Here is a 21,906-nt window from a genome sequence, read left to right on the forward strand (position 1 = left end):
CCTTTTTCTTTCCTTTCTTCTTCCTTCCTTCCTTCATTTCTTCTTTTCTTCCTTTCTCCCTTCCTTGTTTTCTTCCTTCCTTCCTTCCTTTCTCCCTTACTTCCTTCTTTCCTTCCTTCCTTCCTTCCCTCCTTCCTTCTTTCTTTCCTTCCTTCCTTCCTTCATTCTTTCCTTTTTCTTTCCTTTCTTCTTCCTTCCCTCCTTCATTTCTTCTTTTCTTCCTTTCTCCCTTCCTTGTTTTCTTCCTTCCTTCCTTCCTTTCTCCCTTACTTCCTTCTTTCCTTCCTTCCTTCCTTCCTTCCCTCCTTCCTTCTTTCTTTCCTTCCTTCCTTCATTCTTTCCTTTTTCTTTCCTTTCTTCTTCCTTCCTTCCTTAATTTCTTCTTTTCTTCCTTTCTCCCTTCCTTCCTTCCTAACTTCTTTCTCTCCTTCCTTCCTTCCTTCCTTCCTTCCTTCCTTCCTTCCTTCCTCCCTTTCTCCCTTCCTTCCTTCTTAACAACCTCAGAGTCAGAAGGGACCTCAGAGGCCATCTAGTCTATCCTGTACTGAACAATACTTACATCTCCAACAACCCCGACAGTTGTTGCTTCAAGACCTTCATTGAGGGAGAATTATTTCCCAAGTCTGCCCCTTTGTGCTTTTGAACAGCTCTAATTGTTAGGAAGCATTCTTTTCATCAAGGTTAAATTTGCCTTTCTGCAACTTCTACTCATTGAGCCTAGTTCTATGGAACTACATGTAGTCTGATCCTTCTTCCACAAAAGATCTCTTTGACTACTTGAAGATCACTATGAAGTAAGACCTACTATGGGCAAAGTGCGGGGGATGCAAAGGCCAAAAATGAAATAACTCTTGCCGTCAAGGAGTTTATATTTTTCTAGGGACAGGGAGGAGCATAGAATGTACACTGATAAATAAATACAAGATTATTTGAAGGGGGAGGGAGTATTAACAATGGGGAAGATGAGGAAAGGCTTTTAGGAGGAGGTGGAACCCTAAATGAGCCTTGAGGAGCTAAATATTTTAAGACTCAAATGCTATGAATTTAAGATGTGGGGGAACAAACTATGCAAAAACGAGGAGACTGGAGTTGGAATAAATAATAGGCCAATTTAGTTGGAAAGTAGCATATGTGTAAGAGAGTCAAACAAAAATAAATGTGAAGAGGCTGATTGGAGCACAGTTATGGGATGTTAAGACTCTATTGCAGTAATGTTTCCCCTCAAGCTAAACATTTCCAGATCCTTATATGACAGGATTTTTATTCTTCTCCTCCTTGTCGTTCTCTGGACATGCAGCCCATTGAGAAAAAACAGAGTAGGTTGGAGCTAGATTGTGGGAAGTCTTGAATTATAGGCTAAAGAATTTGGATTTTATCTTCTAGGCAATGGGGAGCCATTTCAGATTTTTGAGAAGGGGAGTAACCCAATAAAAGCAGAAGTTAGGAAGCTTTATGGGGGCAGGAGGGTGAAGAATTCTCTCCCCCATCCCTACTATAACGTACTATAGTGATTATTCTTCTTGAATATATAGACTATTTATTTTTGTGCTTGTATTACCAACACCTAGCATAGTCTCTTGATATCCTTGATACCCTTAGTAAATATTTCTTAGTTGTTATTGTATTGTTGGTGCTGTATTTGAAGGAGTAGATACTGGAGGTAAGCAGAGCTTGCTTAGTAGAGTCATTGTGAGGATCAAAATAAATCATAAAATCTCAGAGTGGGGAGAGACCTTAAGGGTCATATCACTGAGCTTATACCCCAAAAGAAATCTGCCCTATGACATCCCTGGCAAGATCCCCAGTGCCTAGTACTTACTAAGTGTTTAATAAATATTGTTGATTTATTGATATAACCTCCATTTTAAGATCTTCAGTGATGAGGAACTTGTTCCTTCCCGAGCACATTTTACTTTGACTTAATTCTAATTGTTCAAAAGATTTTTCTTATGCAAGGTATTATAACTTTTGTGTACTTTTTTAATTTTATTTTTATTCTGAACTTAACAAACACTAAATAAAATGGGCATTTTCATATACATAGTAGAACAAAGAAAGAACCAAACATGAAAACTGTAGATCTCTGTTATATATCACTTGCCTTAAAAAAAGTGTAAGTTTGCTTTGTAACTTTCAAAGCTGTCCTACTTCTCTGTGTTTCTGGCCTTCTTTTTGAGTTCTTTCTCAGCATTTAAAAATTTTTGCTTCAATGACCTCTTTTTTTTTCCTCTCCTATTCTTACTGCTCCTCACCCTCTGACCCCTATCCTGACCCCTGTCTTACCCCGTACTAGAAAAAAAAGAAAAATAAAGCCTTTTTAACAAGCAACATCTCTTCCCTTCTCACCTACTCAAGAAACAACTTTGGCCCCAGCCACTCAACAGGAAAAACTAGAAGAATGAGGCATGTCATTGCTTGGTGGCTGCTCAGTCATGGAAGACATTTCAGCAAGTCATCAGATAGTAAATTGATTTCTGCCCTGATTCACTAAGCTCTATTGGGAAATGACCTGATTAAAGCGACATGTTTGTACAACTGAGAGGAGAGTGGACTCTTTAAAAAAAGAAAACAACTAATTTGAGAAGTTAGGGATGAACTGATGGGGTGTGATTAAACTTTCAGTTTGAGGAGGCTTACACAATGCATAATTACGTGTTTTATTTGCATGCCTATCAGCAAGGTATGTTTGGGGTGAACTCCCTACCTAGTTTTCACAATGAAGTTTGCCCTGTCCTACTATAGAGCCTGGAGCTACTGCCTAAGGAAACATGGAGAATAATTGAGGAGGAAAATCTCAAATTTCTATTCTCAAAGGGTCATCTGGGCCTTCTCAGGATGGCAATGGGACTGAGATGGGTTATTATGGTTACTATTAGTTCATACTGCTGTTCTCTCTGTCTCTGCCTCTCTCTCTCTCTCTCTCTCTCTCTCTCTCTCTCTCTCTCTCTCTCTCTGTTTCTCTCTTAGTCTCTCTCATTGTCTCTCTCCAATATCTCTTGCCCATGGGCATCATTCCATTACTGACTAACATGGAGTCTCCATTATTCCAGCCTTAGCTGGTTTGCCCCTCCTTGGGTAGCCTAATGGTCTTCCACTTCTAGGGCTCACCATATTGATGTGGGGCTTAGTGCAGACACCCAATTAACTTTAACCCTACTGCAGCTTAAAACTCACAAAGTCAATTAATCTATCAACCTCAGCCAGGACTACAAGTGTGCACCATCATACTTGGCTCCCTGACTACTCTTATGAGGTGGTTAAGGGACAGAGTGACAGGGGAAGAAATAGACTCAGTATCAAATGGCCCCATGATTATTAATGTGTTCAGGGTCCTCCCAGTCACTAGAGGGCCCTCCAGTGGGGAACATAGCCACAAAATCTCAGTACCAATTCATCTGAGTCAATGGATGATGCTCAAAGACCAGGATTTACCTCTCTGAACTTAGTGGTTCAAGCTGGTCCTTGGACAACAGAACTAAAACCCACTTGGCAGACGTATACTAAAACCCTTTCCAGTTTGGTAGTATCTGCCAGGGTGTGTGCTCCACTTACATAGTATATAAGAAAACTGGGTCATTTCTTGGCCAAAATGAGGCACTGTAATAAAAGCTTTAGTAGAGAAAGACTTGGCATATACTGTTAGTTTTTTAAAGGAAATAAATCCCTTTATCCAAGCCAATATCAAAACAGAAATCAGAGAAAGTATACATAGCAGCAAAGGTGTTAAATTCATGGTCAGTATGCAAAAAAAAAAACAAAACTGGCCATAAAACTCTCACTAAAACCCAGACCAGATTAAAATGTAACTGGGAAATGTTTTAACACAATATATTTAAAAATATGATACAACATAAATAATGTTGACTTGTGGTTTTCTAAGTCAATATGTAGACTGAAGAGATCCATTTCTATTTGACTTTACACCACTGCATAGGAAGATATTTATTAGATAAGACTATACTGTAATTTTTAAGAGGCATCACCTATTAATTATAGGAGCTGACATTTATGTAGCACTTTAAAATTCACAGACTTCTTTATATACATAACTTCATTTGAACCTAACAACAACCCTGTGAGGTGGACCCTGCAGATATCATTATCGCTGTTTTATAAATAAGAAAATAGAGGCTAGGAGAATTAAATGACTTGTCTGTGGTCACACAGCTAGTGGCTGAAGTGAGAATTTCGAATCCAGATCTTCTAGACTTCAGAATCAGGATTTTATCTGCTGTACCACTGAAATCTCAGAATGCTAGATCATTTCATTAGGAAAGGACCAAAAGTTGGAGTTTTTTTTAATTTATACTAAATTAGATCATTCCTATAATTAAACATTTCTTCTGTTTGCCAAATAGATATACTCATCCATGAAAGTACATTTGTTGTTGGTAGAAGAGAAGCATGGGGAGAAACCAAGGCATGATGTGACCCCCTAAATAATCAGATATATGCTATTTTCCCCAGAGGTGTAGTTCTCATGAGGACAAATGTTTCAGTGCCAACCTTCTAGTGTTTAAAAGATTCCCAGATCATCTCATGTTAGAGCCAGAAATGACCTTAGATATAATTTTGATCAACCCTTAATTTTATAGATGAGTAATCTCTGCTCCCACTTGTTTTCCTACATGAACAAGCTTGTCAAAAGGTGAAATTGGGTAATGATGCATATAATGGGATCTTTGGAGATAGTTAGATGATGTAAGCTACGGCAATAGGAAATCTTCTTAGTATGCTATTGGCAAACGACATTTTTCCAATAAGGCAACCGAGCCAAGGGTCAGGTCTAGATTTCATTTCTGGGAAATGGATATTACTTCTTGGTGCCTGTTTCTTTATCATTTGTGGAAGGGGAAACACCCGAATGAGGATTTTATGGGCCATGGTACCTTAGAATATATGGCTGAATTCCATTCTTTTCTTCAAATAAGAAATTTAACTTATCTCTTCTCTCTTTCTTCATCTGTAAAATTGGGATAGTAATACCTGTTCTATCTGCCTTGGATAAGACAGTAGTCAGGATGAAATGAAGGAATATGATTGAAAGTGCTTTGGAAAGCATAAAGATATACAGGTGTGTTGTTAATGTTTTTCAGTCTCGCCTGACTCTTCTTGACTCCTTTTGGGGTTTTTATTGGCAGAGACGCTGGAGTGGTTTTCCATTTCCTTCTCCAGCTCATTTTTACAGATGAGGAAACTAAAGCAAATGGGGTTAAGTGACTTGTCCAGGACCTCACAGCTAATCACCTGAGTCCAGATTTGAACTCAGGAAGATGAATCTTCCTGACTCCAGGCCATGCACTCTCTGTACTGAGACACTTAGCTACCCATAATAAGCACTTAATACTTGTTGATCAGTTATACTGCCCAAGATCTTTTCCATTTGTTTAGACCCTTCTCTCTGTTAAGATATCTTGAAAATTGATTTCCCCAAGGGGCAGCTAGGTGGCTCAGTGAGTAGTGCATCAGCCCTGGAGTCAGGAGGACCTGAGCTCAAATCTGGCCTTAGACATTTGACACATGTGCTAGCTGTGTGACCTTGGGCAAGTCACTTAACCCCAATTGCCCTGCTTAAAACCAAAACAAGAAAAAGAAAATTGATCCCCCAGTTTCTTTAAAGTTTTGTTCCCTTCTGCATGGATTTCTTCTGCATTTGTTCAGGTCCAGCTTCTCCTCCTGTGATAAAACTATTAGCATTTCTACACAGCGTGGGTAGACCCTCAACGCTTCTTCCCTCCCGTGACAGAGATTAGCTTTCCCTAATAGGAGACAAAGTTGTCCGTTCGATTGGCCCTGGCTTTCCTAATGCAGCTCCCTGATCAGCTAAAGGCATAAAATGTCCCAGTTGTGTGGAGTCTAGGTCTCTGAGACTTGGTGGGTACCTAAGACCATGCAAATTGCTATATTATGTAAGCCCTGCTGACCTGCTGATGAGATGTATTTCTGTAAAGATTCTAGGGAGGCTGTGTCTACCAAAGCTGAGGATAAATGTCACTGACTCCTAGTTGCATATCTTTGCTGTATTCAAATAACACATAAAGTAAATCCCTTTTTGTTAACTATTCAGTCACTTATAAGTGCTTCTTTTCACCCCAAAACTGAACCTGAACCAAGAGAGTGCTGGTGTTCAGCCCACCTCTAACACCTCTCAACTCAATGTTCTTAAATTCCATTTCCACTTCCTCACATCACACATTAGGGTCAGAAGTGGTAGAATCCAAGTGTAGACATTGTCGTTGGTGATGAGGTCGTTGTCAGAGCACTGGCAAACCTACTCCTTTTATTGTCTTCCTCCTTCCAATTTTATCTGTAAGTGCTTTCAGGATGATCTGGTTTGGCTGTATTCTTCTTCACGTCTTTTCACTGTTTGGGAAAGTGTTACTGCTTCTGTCATCCTTCTCCATGATGTTTTTGCTTATACTTTCAACTGGTTTTCTCCTGGAATGTTATAGCTCTCCATTTGGAAAGAAAATCTAGTGTTAGCTGGATGAGGTTATTTCTGGGATTTTTGGGCCTCCTCATAACAGTGACTGTTTTACACCATCTAAAATCTTATAAGAAAGTGATAATCAGAGTCAGTGCCTTTACTTTCATATGTCATCAACGTCAGATTTCCTTTATCTGTTCTGAATTATTATTCCACATTAGGGCTCAGCTTGATGACAAATTGTGTGTGTGTGTGTGTGTGTGTGTGTGTGTGCACGCGGAATTGGGATAGTACTGATTCTTTATGATCACAATACTCTCTCCTGTCTGCTTTTGAATACTAATCATTTATTGAGATATTTTCTAAATTAGTATCTTGCCATGTTTTTCATAGAATCTCTGTCCTTTTTTATTTTCTGCAACACATGCTGCTGCCCAAGCAGGGCTTATTTTCATGGTGGTATGTTTAACCATGTTTATATTCTCCATTCTATGATTGAAAAAACCTTTTTTAACTTGGTAGAATCTATGAAAACTGAGTTCTACTGGCATAGCTTTTAAGAATCTAGGTGTCTCAGTGAGGGGAAGGGAAGGGAAGAAGGGAGGGATAGAATTTGGAACTCAAAATATTTTAAAAATTGTTTGAACATGCGATTGGAGGAAACATAAAATATTATATTAAAAAAACTCTAGGGTTCCTGCTACACCATAGTGAGGCACCACAGAAGGACTTCTATGGAGGTACAAATCTCATATTACTCATAAATTTGGCAAACATTTAAGTATCTGCCATTTCTCTAACCTAATGGTAGTTGTAAGAAGCATTACAGATGAGAGAAAAGATGGCCTCTGCCCCAAAGGAAATTGCAATCTGTTTGGGGAAAGAAGAAATGCATACATGAAACAACTGAAGAACTAACATGAGTTCAAGGTAATATAGTGCAAACTAAATATATCACGGCTAAAGTATCCCTTCTGGGCTCAACCTCCCAATTTGTACTGCACTGACAGGTTAAGTCCCCAGTAAGAATACCCCATCCATACAGATCCCCTCCTCAGCAAAGGTGTTCTCGGGGAAGGGCTGTCTTCTCATAGCTCTTCTTTGGGACTAAGCCTGTTTATCAGTTCACAACGTTCAGTTTCAATGGTTTTGCTGTTGCTGTGCTTTCCATTTACATCATTAAAATTATCACCCATGTTATTTTTCTGGCTCTGCTTCCTTCCCTTTTCATTAGTTCATGTATGCCATTCATCTCTTCTAATTACAAAAGCTGTCCATTAATTTAAGTCAAGTTATATGCCTCCTTCACAAATACTTGTGCGTTTTGTGAAGACTCTGAATGAACTTGACTCTCTGGTTTTTGAACAAAACTTTCAAAATTCAAAATTACTTTAAGTATTAAAAGGCTGGCCTCATAGTCAGAGATCTGGGTTCAAGGCTGACACATTCTGACTGTGTGACCCTGGATAAATCACTTAACTTTTTAGCACTCCAGGCAACTCTCTGAGACTATAAATTTCAAAGCAAGTCCTGTTCTGCAATTGTTAGAGGCAGTTACTTAAACAGTTTTCTACACCAGTGAAATCATAGGTGTGGTTAAAAAAAAGTCATCCCCATTTTAGAGATAAAGAAACCCAGTACCTAAGTGGCTAAAATGACTTGCTTGTGGTCACATTGCTCACAAAATTCAGGAAAGGCATCCTTTTGACTACCAATGACCTATAAATCTAGCTGTGCTTTCTCTTTGAAGTATAAACAAAAGATAATCTGTGAATTTTCTCATTATTCATCATTATACCCCTGCCTTGGTCTATAACCTTGACTTGGCATGTATTAAAAAAAGCAAGGTAAAGAAATACTATATGGGAGATTAATCGGGAAAGCTTCTTGGAGTATTTGAAACCTCTACAACTGAGTCATAGTTCATGCTGATTACTCTCCAGGGATGTGTTCCAAGTGTTTTCACTCAATTCTTTGTTGCAGAGCATTCTTGCAAATAAAGGTATTCCTCTATTTCAGTACTTTGCTGGATACAGATAGGTGGGATGATATAGGGAAAAAATAATGCACACGACAGTCAGATTGTGAGACTTGCAACCTTATTCAGGCAGCAAAGCATCCTTCCCACGTTCCAGGGTGTGTAAAGAAAGGTGGAGCAGCAAGTTCTTAATCTGTGATAAGTTCCTTATCAGATGGGAGCAATTAAAATTCAGCTGTGTACAATCAACATACTTGTGGTGGTTGCTTAGCAACTGCCTTTAAATTTAACTGACACACCTGAGATGCTAATGTAGGTGACTTGCTTTAAGTACACACCTGCAAAGAGAGACGACCCCAGACTTTCACAGACTGCTAGAAAGGAAAGGCAAAAAAGAAATCTGATAGGCTGTAAGAAGCTTACTGACTGGGACTTGAAAAAGACTGAAAGCTGGAAGAAATCCTTCAAAGGGATCCTTTTGTATACTTAGACAACTTCTGTGAGAGTGCTTGCTATAGACAGGCTTTCCATATTTATCGAGTACTCACATTGTGCATAGCAAACCAGAACTGAGAAGGGTTGAGCACAATCCTGGGTTGCCAGGCATAAAGATTCAGGATCCAAGGAGGCTGGATGAATCAGAGCTGGGATAAAACAAACTTCGTCTATGAAGAGAGGACTATGGGTCCTTTTTAAGTAACCCTCATTGTTACAATGAAAACAACAATGAAAGACTTTGGAGAGAGCAGCGGCTACAGTGGATTGATCTATGGTGCTGGCTTAGCTGTACAGTAATCAGAGAAAGGCCAAAGACCAAGAGATACACGGAAGCCTTAACTGCAAGTTCTGAATTTAGTCAGAAAAACCCTTAAGCCAGCATGTAGAATCACAACCAACCCCCACCCCCAAACCACAGGGAACTGTTGAAACCTCTGATACCAATCTTACAGGAAACTTTGTGCCATATCTGTCAGAAAACAATATTGATTACCCAACTTCATACAGAGCACTCTAGGTGTTATGATAGGTTAAAAAGAGCACAGAAATACCCTAAGTTGTTTATAAGCTAACCTGGGAGACGTACGGTATACGCACAAAAGAAAAAAACAAACCAAAGATTATTCTTTCAAAAGAATACTTCAACAAATCTACATTTTATACACTGTATTGCTAGCTGAACATACCAATACCAAAAAGATAGAGTCCACTATTTATTCTTTTTTTGATACAAATTTTATTTTAATGTATTGGGAACCCACCCCTACCCTTGGCTTTCTTTCTGTATTGGCTTGCTACTTTCCTCTAATCAGCATTTCTATAGACAAGCTGTAATACCTAACAAGACTGGCTATCACAACTATATTCAGGATTCTAGGGGTCCCTGGTGGGGCTACTTTCCTAACATTATTGTTCCTGAGTCTCCATCAGTGTGTTTCTCATTAGCAAATCGGCCAGCTGACTCAACTCTTAAAAAAACATTTATTCAAAAGGCAAAGCAAGAACAATAATCCTACAATATCCCACCCATAAATCCAGAGCATAATCTCCCACCAATGCACATAGTTTCCATTGGTGAGAGCAGTCACACACTTAAAGCACCATGTTAGTGAGGCACATGAGTAGGGAACACATTTGGCCAGGGCATTCACAACTTTGAAACTGCAGGTGTCAATGACTTTTCTCTTTTGTGGAGATTATCATTACAAAGTTCACTGATGGGCATGGCATTTGTGCTGTCCTGGTGGCTTTGCTGCTAAGCTGGAATGTTCTACCGCTGGGCTGGGCTGCTCTGCTACCAGGGTAAGGTGGCTCTACTACTGGGTCAGTCCTCTTCACTGCCTGGGTAGTGCTGCACTCTTTCAGGAAGGGCAGAGACCCTTGGCCTGGGAACTGCGGAAGCTTCTTAGTTCTGCTCCATTGACTGGGTGCTGAGGAGGTTCCATGTCCCAGAAGCAAATGGGAGGGAAGAAAAGTGTTGTCTTTTGCCAAATAACGCAGCAGGTAGCAATACAGAGAAGTATTAACTCTCTCTCACCTAGGTCTAAAGTATTTCCTTAGATCACTCCTTCCTGAGTCAAGGTTGTATATTCAGAGCAAGAAATCTCTTGTTAACTTATGGATAGCCTTATCCTGATCTCTGCTAGCTAAGCCATTGCTAAGTAATATACATTTGTCAATAATCACAAAACAGCTATAGGATTTATTGTTTCCCCAAGGTTTTCCAGTTGGTAAATATACAAGTGAGCAGCTAGGAAATAGATCACTGAGGCAGACTTTACCCTGGGTAAGTGTATCATCTTTCTTGGCTCCCTTCTTACTGTTTTTTTTTATATGAAGTCTTACATTCATTTTTATTTTTGTCCTTTTCAATCAAGAAAGGGGCACAGTGTTATGTTAACCACCATTGGTAAGGTCAGGTATTCAAACATGTAAATGAAAGCACAAGAAAAGAAAATAGAAAAACACCCACAATGAAACAAAAAGAGAATGTGATTGTACATATTCTGCAAATATCTGTTATTTACCTATTGTTAATAGGTAAAGTTATTTTCCTATAAATAGATAAATTTGTTTCCCAAATTAAAAAATGCTGGGTATATTGACTTTTAACACCTGAGCCTGCTTATTTTTGAGATCTTTAAAAATTTTTTCTTTTATGAGTGTTTAACATATACTTCTTGCTGTTATTGTCTTTAAATACATAGTTGTAGTCAGTACATAATTAATTTTTGTTTCTCCTCCACGTATCACTTCATATATCTTTCCATATTTCTTTGAATTCTTCATTTGTTTCTTATGATTAAAAAAACCCATTATATTCATATACCATACCTTGTTCACGCATTCCTCAGTCATTGGACATCTGATTTGCTTCCTGTTTTTCTATTATAAATGGGAATATTTTATATTATTATATTACTAGGAATATATTGGTAGAGATAAGCCTTTTCTTCCTACCAATAACCAGTTTGTTTTACAGTCCCCAAACTGGTACATTTGGGTCAAAGGGATACACATTTTGGTAGTGTTTTTTTTATAATTCCATACTTATCTCATAGTCTTCTTTTTAGTTATGTCCAAGGTAAGCATGCTCCTTGGGGATCATAGTTATCCCAACTTTAGCCCAAGATTCTACCTAGTGTATCATTTTGTTGCAAGGCAAGCCAGATTTATATACCTAACAGTTATGAACAGCCTTGGTCATAGCTATGGACTCTTTGAAGTCCACCACAATGCTGTATCATGGGAATGAAGTGACCTTTGAAAACTCTCAGTGGACCACAAGTTCTAGCAGGATGTGCAAATGTAGAACTGCTTATTGAATATTTTGAATTGTACGTCCCATTAGCATTTCAAACCCAACATGTCGAAAACAGAACTCATTATATTTTCTGAAAAACTCGCACCGTTCTCCCAAACTTCCCTATTTCTATTAAGAGCACCGTTCCATCTCTAGTTAACAAGATTTACATCCTCAGGGTTATTCTCTACTCACTCCTTTTCACTACACATATCCAGTTGGTTGCCAAATCTTTTCATATCTAACTCTACAACATCTATCATGTCTGTCCCTTCCTCTCTATTTACAGCTGCCACTCTGGGTTGACATCTCTCCTAAACTACTACAACTACTGCCTCCAAGTTTGTTTCCTTAACTAAGTCTCTCCTCATTCCAAAACAGCCTCCCCCTGTACACCTGCAAAAATTATTTTCCTCAAGCACAGATCTAACCATGTTACTTCTCTACTCAATAAACTCCAGTGGCTCCCTATTGCCTCTAAAATAAAATGTAAATTCCTTCATTTGGTTTTTAAGGTCCTTCAAAATATTATGAGACAAATAGATAAGCTAGAAACAAAAAAACCTTACAGAAATTACAAACAAAACTAAAGCCTGATTCTTTGAAGAGATGAACAAAATTGATAAACTTTTACCCAACCCAACTAAAAAGAAGTGGATAGAAAATCAAATAAACAAAATAGCACAAGGTCAAGTTGAAACCAAAACAAGAGAAATAAAAAGAAGTATCCAAACTTGCTGTGTAACTGTTATCTACTAACAAAAATGAGAAAACACATACACAAAAATAGAGAAATACCTTCAAGAATATAAAATATCCAAACTAACAGAAGCCTAAGTTGAGTTTTTAAATAATCTAATCTCGGAAAAGGACATAGACATAGCTGTAAAGTAAATGCCATAGGGGGGAAAATTCCTGATTTTGATAAATTCACAGAAGAATATTCTCAAATAAAAAAGTAGTTCAAACACTACATAAATTATTTTCTAACACTGAGAAAGAAGACACTCTACTAGACTTCTTTTATGAAACAAATATAGTCCTAATGCCTATACCAGGGAAGGATAAAGCAAATAATGAGAACACTAGACCAATATCATCAATGAATATCAATTCAAAAATTATAATAAAATTCTATCAAACAGATTATAATAAATCATTCATAATGACATAATGACAATGATTTATACCAGGGATACAAAGATATTTCAACATTAGAACAACAGTCCACATAATTAACATATTCAAGGCAAAAATATTCAAAACCATGATTATCTCAATCAGTACAGACAAAGCCTTTGACAAAGTATAATACTCATTTATGAAAAAAGTAGAGACAAAGAATGACCTATTTTAATGTTATAAAGCTAGCTAAAAATGAAAAGCATCGTATGTAATGAGAATACACTAGAATCTTTCCCAGCAAATACAGAAGTAAAGTGAGGTTGCCCACTCTCTCTGCTATGATTTAATATAGTTCTGGAGTTGCTAGAAATATCAATGACAAGAAAAAGAAATTAAAGGCATAAAGATAGGCAAAGATGAAATAAAATTATTCCTATGTTTTGATGACATGCTGGTTTACTTTGAAAATCCTAGGGAACCAGCAAAGATACTAATTGAGACAATTAATAGCTTGAGCAAAATTGTAGACTATAAAATAAACCATAAAAAGTCAATAGTATTTTTATGTAATAGTAGCAAAATCCAAAAGACAATAAAAATAGAAAGAGAAATTCCATTGCAAATAAATACAGAATGCATAAAATGTCTACGGATCTAACTAGCAAAGCACAAAAAATACTTGCATGGATTCAATTAGAAGGTGCTCTTTAAAGAAATAAAGAACAACTTAGAGGAATATTCAGTCCTTGTGACTAGGCCAGATCAATATAACAAAAATTATAATAGTACCAATGTTAATTTACAATTTTTTTTATTTTTAGTTTACAACACACGGTTCTACATAATTTTGAGATCCAGATTTTCTCCCCTCCCTCCCCCCTCCCTCCCCAAGACGGCATGGAATCTCATATAACTACCATGTATAACTTCGCATTGAATTAATTTATACACTAGTCAAGTTGTGGAAAAGAATTATGACCAATGGGGTGAATCATGAGAAAGAAGAGACAGAACCAAAAAAAAACCCCAAAAACAAAAACAAAAGAGAAGAAAAAAGGCGAGCATGAAGTGTGCCTCAATCTGCATTCAAACTTCACAGTTCTTTCTCTGGATGAAGATAGCATTCTCCATCGTGAGTCCCCTGGAGTTGTCCTTGCACCTTACATTGCTGAGACGAGCGAAGTGTGTCAGGGTTGGTCCTCACAGAATCCATATATCTGTGGTTGTGTACAATGTTCTCCTGGCTCTGCTCCGCTCACTCAGCATTATATCATGTAGGTTTTTCCAGATTGTTACGAAGTCCGTATCATCCCCATTTCTTATGGCACAATAGTATTCCATTACTTTCATATACCACAGCTTGTTCAGCCATTCCCCAATTGATGGGCATCCCTTTGATTTCCATTTCTTGGCTACCACAAAAAGAGCCGCTATAAATATCCTTGTACATATGGGTCCTTTTCCCGCTTGTGTGATTTCTTTGGGATACAACCCTAGAAGTGGTATTGCTGGGTCAAAGGGTATGAACATTTTTATAGCCCTTTGGGCATAGTTCCAAATTGCTCTCCAAAATGGCTGGATCAGCTCAAAACTCTACCAGCAATGTAGCAATGTTCCAATTTTCCCACATCCTCTCCAGCATTTGTCATCCTCTTGTTTTGTTATTTTAGCCAATCTGACAGGAGAGATGTGGTATCTAAGAGTTGTTTTGATTTGCATTTCTCTAATCAGTAGTGATCCAGAGCATTTTTTCATATGCCTATAGATAGCTTTAATTTCTTCCTCTGAAAACTGCCTGTTCATATCCTTTGACCATTTCTCAATTGGGGAATGGCTTGTATTCCTATATATTTGGCTCAGTTCCCTGTATATTTTAGAAATGAGGCCTTTATCAGAGAAACTAGTTGCAAAGATTTTCTCCCAATTTTCTGCTTCCCTCCTAATTCTTGTTGCATTGGCTTTTTTTGTACAAAAACCTTTCAATTTAACATAATCAAAATTATCTATTTTGCATTTTGTAATGCTCTCTTTCTCTTGTTGGGTCATGAATTCTTTACTTTTCCATAAATCTGATAAGTAAACTATTCCTTGCTTTCCCAAATTACTTATAGTATCAGATTTTACTCCTAGATCATGAACCCATTTTGACTTTATTTTGGTGTATGGTGTGAGATATTGGTCTATGCCCAGTTTCTGCCCTACCATTTTCCAATTTTCCCAACAGTTTTTGTGAAATAGTGAATTATTAGCCCAGTAGCTGGCCTCCTTAGGTTTATCAAAGAGTAGATTGCTAAACTTGTTGATTTCTCCTACTTGTGTGCCCTAATTTACAATTTTAATACTGTATCAATCAAACTATCAAAGGAATACTTTACAGAGCTTGATAAAAATAATTATAAAATTCATTTAGAGAAACAAATGACGTAGAAGATCATGAGAAATGATAAAAGAAGGTAAGGATGAAGGGGGAACAGAATTCTAGATCTCAAACTGTGTTATAAAACATCGGTCATCAAAAATATTTTGTATTGGTTAAAAAAAATAAAGAAATAGACAATAGAACAGGCTAGTCAAAGGAGAGTCAGAAACAATGAAACCAAATAATCCAGTGTTTAGTAAACCAGAAAACATGAATTACTTAGCAAAGAACCCCCTGTTTGATAAACTAGGGTAAACTAGGAAAACTGGAAAGCAGTCTGGCAGAAATTAGGCTTAACCTCATCTTATACCATATTCCACAATAAAATCAAAATTGATACATGACAAAATTAAAGACCATATCATAAAGAAAATTAGAAGAGAAGTGTTCTACATACCTTTCATAGCTATGGATAGTAGATGTGTTCTTAATCAAAGGATAGAGACAATTGCTAAAGATAAAACAGATAACTTTGATTCCATGAAACTGAAAAACTTCTCTACAAATAGAATTAATGTACCTAGGATAAGAAGGAAAGCAGTGAAATGGGGGGAGAGGGGAGATCCTTTGTGTCAAATTTCTCAAATAAGGATTTGGTATCCAAGATATATAGACAACTGATATATGCATATACATTCTTTACTGTTGTTCTTTTCCATTTCTCTAGGAATAGAATCAGAGAATCATAGGATGTGAGCACTGGAAGGAATTTTGGAAAACATTTACTCTACCTACTCTCCCTTTATGGATAAGGAAGGCTTAGAGAGCTTAAAGTCAGTATAAACTGTGTTGTATGGCACTCAACCTTTAATGCCTCCTTCAGGGTTATGTTACACCTGTGCATGACAGAGGGAGGGCATAGAACAGAATAGGGAAGAGGAGAGGGGAAAAATAAAATAAGATAACAGAGCTAGAAGAAAAGAATTAAGAAAAAGAAATGGAATGTTTAGCCTGGAGAAGATGCAGAAGGGATGTGACAGCTGTCTTTAGCTATTTGAAGAGCTGTCATTTGGAAGGATTAGATCTTAAAATAAGAAGGTAGGGACAGAAACAATGAGTAGAAGTTTCCAAGAACCAGATTTAGACCGGACATCAACAAAAATTTCCTAACAGAACTGTCCCAAAGTGGAATGGATTGCCTTAGAAGATAGTGGATTGCATGTCATTAGAGGTCTTCAGGCAGAACCTAGATGACTATTGTTGGGTATGTACCAAATGTGGATTCCATTTTCAGGTACAGGTTGAACTAGGTGTCTGCTATAAGTCACTTCTGACTCTGAAATTCTGTGATCTGTAAACAGATGTCTATGGGGAGAGGGGCCTGGGTAAGAATTGTCTTTGGGTATTCACAGTAGTGAGGCAATACACAGCTTAGAGTGACTTTCTAAGTCTAAACCTAAGACTTAGGATTTACCCAACTAGGAATTCAAAGCACTTCATACTTTAGATAGTTGACTAAACAGCATGAATGAAAACCAGTTTCATTCAGCCTATTTCATTAGATGAACCAATTGTCCTTAAAATTACATGCAGGAAAGGCAGATTCATCACATTATGGATTGCAGAACCAAACAGAAAGGAAATTCCCCAATTCCCTTTCACAACTGTAATAGTTGCAAAGTTACTTCACTGCTTCCAGTAGTCTTTGGGAGTGATTCCATCTCCCCTTGCAGGAAAAGAGAAGTGGGCTCTTTTCTTTTGCTTAACTCTCTCCAAAAGAGTATCCAATCTCCATCATTTATTGGTTTGGTTAATTATGAGCCTAATTCACAGCCTCAATCCAAAAGTTAGAATTAGCTACTTTTTAAATATTAAGTAAAATATTGTAATTTTAGAGCTATTTCATTCACTGGTTTTGGAGGGCTTGTATATACATACGAGTTGCTATTTTAGCCCAAGTTTATTATATTAAAGGGGCAAATAAGATAAAATATTGAGAACAAAAAATTTAGCATGTGGTTGTGTGCTTAGAGAGAAGTAGTTTGGAAAAGAGCTTACATGGGGCAAGAACATGTCTCTCAGCCCCTATCCCCACATAGTGCTGACCAGAAAGGATCTAGTGAGATCCTGTGAAGCTTGAACAGTTCATTAACTCCTTCCTTTTGGGAGATTAGGAAGTCAGTTTTACCAAGCATATTAGTTCTTTAGAATTTACCTTCACACCTATAGCTCTAACATGGATAGCAGAAGAGCCTAATAGCAATAATTGTTTAGATTTTCTCACTGTTAATATGTGTTTTTAAATGTTAATGGTCCAGGGCAAAAGCTTGTTACTATTTCCTCTGTACTGAGGAGTCATAGCATGAAATTAAATAGGTAAAGCATTTTCCTACTGTATTTTTTAATCCCTTAAAACCCAAAGTCTTACCTGGTATTTCTATTTTATGTGCAAACTTTTAAAACTATACATTTCTTAATATATGTAACAGAGGATTAGCCAATGATAGCCCAACCCTTATAAGCACGTGCAGTGAGCTCATCATGATGCGATCCTTCGTATGGATGTCAAAGAACATGTAATTATTCTATGGAGGTGTATGGAGTGAGGGCTTGCTGAGCTCTTACCTGTGACGCCAAGAAACTCTAACATGCACAGCAGTCACATCCCAGTAAAACTCTCTTGGCAGGTGAGCTAAACCAAGTTGAGTGTAACCAACAGACCTCAAACCCATGGGTGAGTTAGGAGAATGTCTGTTCCAAACATGTGAAAACTTCCTCTGGCAGAATAGGTGGATGAGAACGATTTGTTCCAACGGCAGGCACTGTGAAACACTCAAAGCTTGGTCAGACATCAAAGACACCAAAGTCATCCATTGCACCCTGGGCCATCATCAGTCATCCTGACTTGACACTGGACTCCAATAGCTCTGGAAGTGAGAGGCTGACAATTTTGTGCAACTCTGCCTTGCTTAAATCCAATTCACGAGCAAGTCAAGACATCACCCTGTGAGGTCATTGGTCCTCTTCAAAGACAAAGGATGAATAACAACAAATTATACTATGATTATTTTCTGTCCACTTACTGTATGGTGAGGAACTGGCTTCTTCAATTAGCTACTAATTCAGAACTGGATGCACTTATAAAAGACTCCTATGCTGTTAACTGAAGCTTTTTCTATCCCTGACTTCATTTGAGCAGGAAGGCAATAAATGCTGTAAATCTTTAGATTGGTAGGCCAAGAGCAGTCTATTGTCCCCACACTCCATGCACTGCTTCACATTACATCAGAGTAGAGAATTCCTGGTGAGAAACTCCCTCTAACAATACAGGTCTGGACTTTTTCTCCAGTTTATAGTCTTAGACAGTTTCCTAACAGGGTTTGAAGGTTAAGTGACTTTCTTAAATTCACAGAGTCAGTATGTGTTAAGGGTGCAACTTGAACGTAGGTCTGCCTGACCCTTGGGCCTTCTCTCTCTATTATACCATGCTGCCCCTTGCCTTACATATGGAAAGTATATAATTTTTTTTAATTGATCCATTTCTCCTGAAAAGGAAGACACAATGCATGGATAGAACTGCTATTCTGGTCTGAGCTCCCATTTTTCAGATGAATAAATTAAGCCTGAGAAAGCCTAAGAGATTGACCCAAGATTACACAGTTAATTAATGGATGATTTGGTACTAGGACCCAAGTCTCTTGAAAAGTCGTCTCAGATAAGACAAGAATGAGGACCTGAAGCTAGGAGACCAATAAACAAAGGCCAAAAGAGTCTGCTTCCCAGTCCGGAATGGTAGCCAAGAATAATTTTTCCCCCATTTTTTACCTGGTAACAAAAAGATAGCTGATGGTCCCTAGATGGCAGATGCTACAGTTGGTGTAATAAAACCTTGTGCAAACCACACTATATGTAACATTGCATAAGGCACTTCCTCCAAATTAAAAATAGTGAAAGGCCAAAAGACCACTGAAGAGGAAAGAGAACAAAATCTTGCTGCAAGTGGAGTGAAAGGGCAGTTCCCCAAAGCAGTCCTATTGTACTCTGTACAATATCTCTAGATACCAGCTTCTAACAAGAATAGCAGAACTTGTTCTCAGCCCCATTTTCTTCTTGAAAACCTATAACTGCCCTCCCCGATTAGCCTCCTGGGGAAGTTCCAAAGCTATCATTTGATCTTACCAGAAATGCCTTTCTGCGTTAACACGTGTTCTAATGATTCATCGGGTGACAGATAACATCAATGTTCTGAAAGATTCCAGCATTAGGACTCAATGTCATACTATTAATTTATGTTTCACTTGGCACTTGGACTCAAAATGATTCCTTTTAACACCTAACTGTGAGTCAGGAGAAGGGAAATGTGCTAGACTCATGCCCACCACCTCCCTACCTCTCCTGTGTAACCACTATTTCCCATCATCAGCACCCCCTACTCTTCTACGATAACCAACGATAGCTCTCTCTTCTTTTTACCCCTGCTGATAATAAAGCTGTTAGTAGTAAGTTTGACCCAGGGTACCAGTCAATCAGTCAGTCAGTAAGCATTTATTAAGTACCTCCTATGTGCCAGGAACTGTGCTAAGTACTGAGGATACAGAGAAAGGCAAAAGGAAGTCCTTGCCCTCTGGGAGCTTACAGTCTAATGAGGGAGACAATATGTAAATGACTATGTACAAACAAGCTATATCCAAGATAAATGGGACATAATCAATAGAGGCAAGGCACTAGAATTAAGAAGGATAGGGAAGGGATTCCTGTAGAAGGTGGAATTTTAGTTGGGACTTGAAGGAAGCCGTGGAAGCCAAGAGGCAGAGATGAAGAGGGAGAGCATTCCAGTCATGGGGAGGAGCAGAGCTAAAGCTCAATGGTCCACCCCGTTGGCCGTGTAGGTAAAATCTTGACTGAAGCTACCTTCTACCAAGCAAGGAAATGCAGGTATCAGAGGTGACAGATGACTAGAATAAGTCTGTAGGACCAATGAGGATTGTCCCAAATTAACTAAGGCAGATAAGAGCAGCCATCAGAATACTAGCAAGTAATCAAAAACCATCAAATTTTAGAGCTAGAAGCTAAAAGTCTTTCTAGTCTGGATGTTCTTATCCTTTTTTCATCCATTCCCTCCATTAATTATTTCCTGTTTACTCTATAAATGGTCTTTTTGTACATAGTTGTTTTCATGTTATCTCTCCTATTAAACTATAAGCTTCTCAAGGGCAGGGATTATCTTTTGCCTTTCTTTTTATTCCCAATGCTTAGCACAGTGCCTAATGCATAGTAGGTGTTTAATAGATGATTATTGACTGACCAGAAATATTTTCAGAAAAATTTCACTGATCTCAGAATAAAAACATATTCTAGTCTAAGCCCCTATTTTACAGATGAGTAAATTAAATTAAGGCTTCAAGAATCTAAGTGACTTGCCCCAGGTTATACACAAGTAGTTAGTAACCGATTTCATATGAGGATCCTGGTCTCTTGACTTAGCTAAGGCAGAGACAGGATCTGAAACTTAGAGACCAAAGAACAAAAGCCGAAAGAGTCTGGGCAGTAAGAGGTAAGACTTGGCAAGGGATCAGACTTTTACAGGAAATGATGGTGTAATAGCCACAAGGAACCAGCAAAAATTACAGAGCTCAGTATTCAGACCATTGCCTTCTAAGCAGGGGCCTCTTAAGTGCATCCTGCCCAGAGCCAGACCTGAACTCAGAGTGTCAGTAGGAGTAAAACTGAGAGGCAGAGACAAGTCCAAACAACTGGCTCCATGAAGACAATGCAGGAGCAAAGAGAGGATGTCGGCCACCTTCCCAGGCAAGGCTGGTGGAAGCCAAACTGTAAAAAATGCCAGATAGAAGAAATTTAAATTTGCTTCCCCTATATTTATCCTGGTTCGAGAGGAGTTTTGTTGAGGCCAAAGACCTATCAGCCCTCTAACTGGTTAAAATTACTCTGTGGGTATCAGGAGGGTGATAAATTCCTTCTAGGTTCATAAGATTTAGGGGTGGTTTTTTTTTTTGGTCTCAATAGGGAGTCATCACAGAGCTCAGCCATGTGATGTAGCTGCTATTGCAAATGTACTCTCTGGGCTGTTCCCCGTGGCTATTGAAAAGCAATGTACAAAACCTGGCTTCTGGCCAAGCACATTGCCAGTTAGTTTCCCATTGGCCCCCTCTGGCCTCACTGAATGTATTTTTTAACTCCCTGAATAGATCAGCGTTTTTTTTTCTGTGTGTCTCCTTTACTTAAAATCTCCCTTATTAAGTTTTTAAATCTATCCTTATCAAGACTCTTGCCTTTTTTTTTTTAGCTAGGTTTGCTGTTCTCTGGCATGAGAAGTGGTGGTTGGTTTGAGGGAAATGTAGCAATGTATTTGTTTTCTCCTTTCAAAAGGCATTCTTTCCACTCGGGATGGATATTGCCTAATAAGACATCACTTCACAGAAACTGAACAAGGAAGCATTGGCACAATCTCAACTGCTGCTGTGCACATGGCACCTAAATGATCATGTCGTGTTTGTTTTTGGCGAATACAATGGATGGGAAGAGGAATGGTTATCTACAGTATTTGAGTTGCAGTTGGGTACATTAGTCCTTTTAAGCCTAGGTGACCAATAAAATACACTTAAAACTAACTTGGCATGAGAAGGCCCAGTTTGTAGTATCAGAGGATCATGGGTTTAGAGTTAGGAAGGGAACTTGGTGGCCAAATGGAGTAAGAG

The sequence above is a fragment of the Trichosurus vulpecula genome, chromosome 4, assembly GCF_011100635.1.
Source record: "Trichosurus vulpecula isolate mTriVul1 chromosome 4, mTriVul1.pri, whole genome shotgun sequence".
Classification (NCBI taxonomy): domain Eukaryota; kingdom Metazoa; phylum Chordata; class Mammalia; order Diprotodontia; family Phalangeridae; genus Trichosurus; species Trichosurus vulpecula.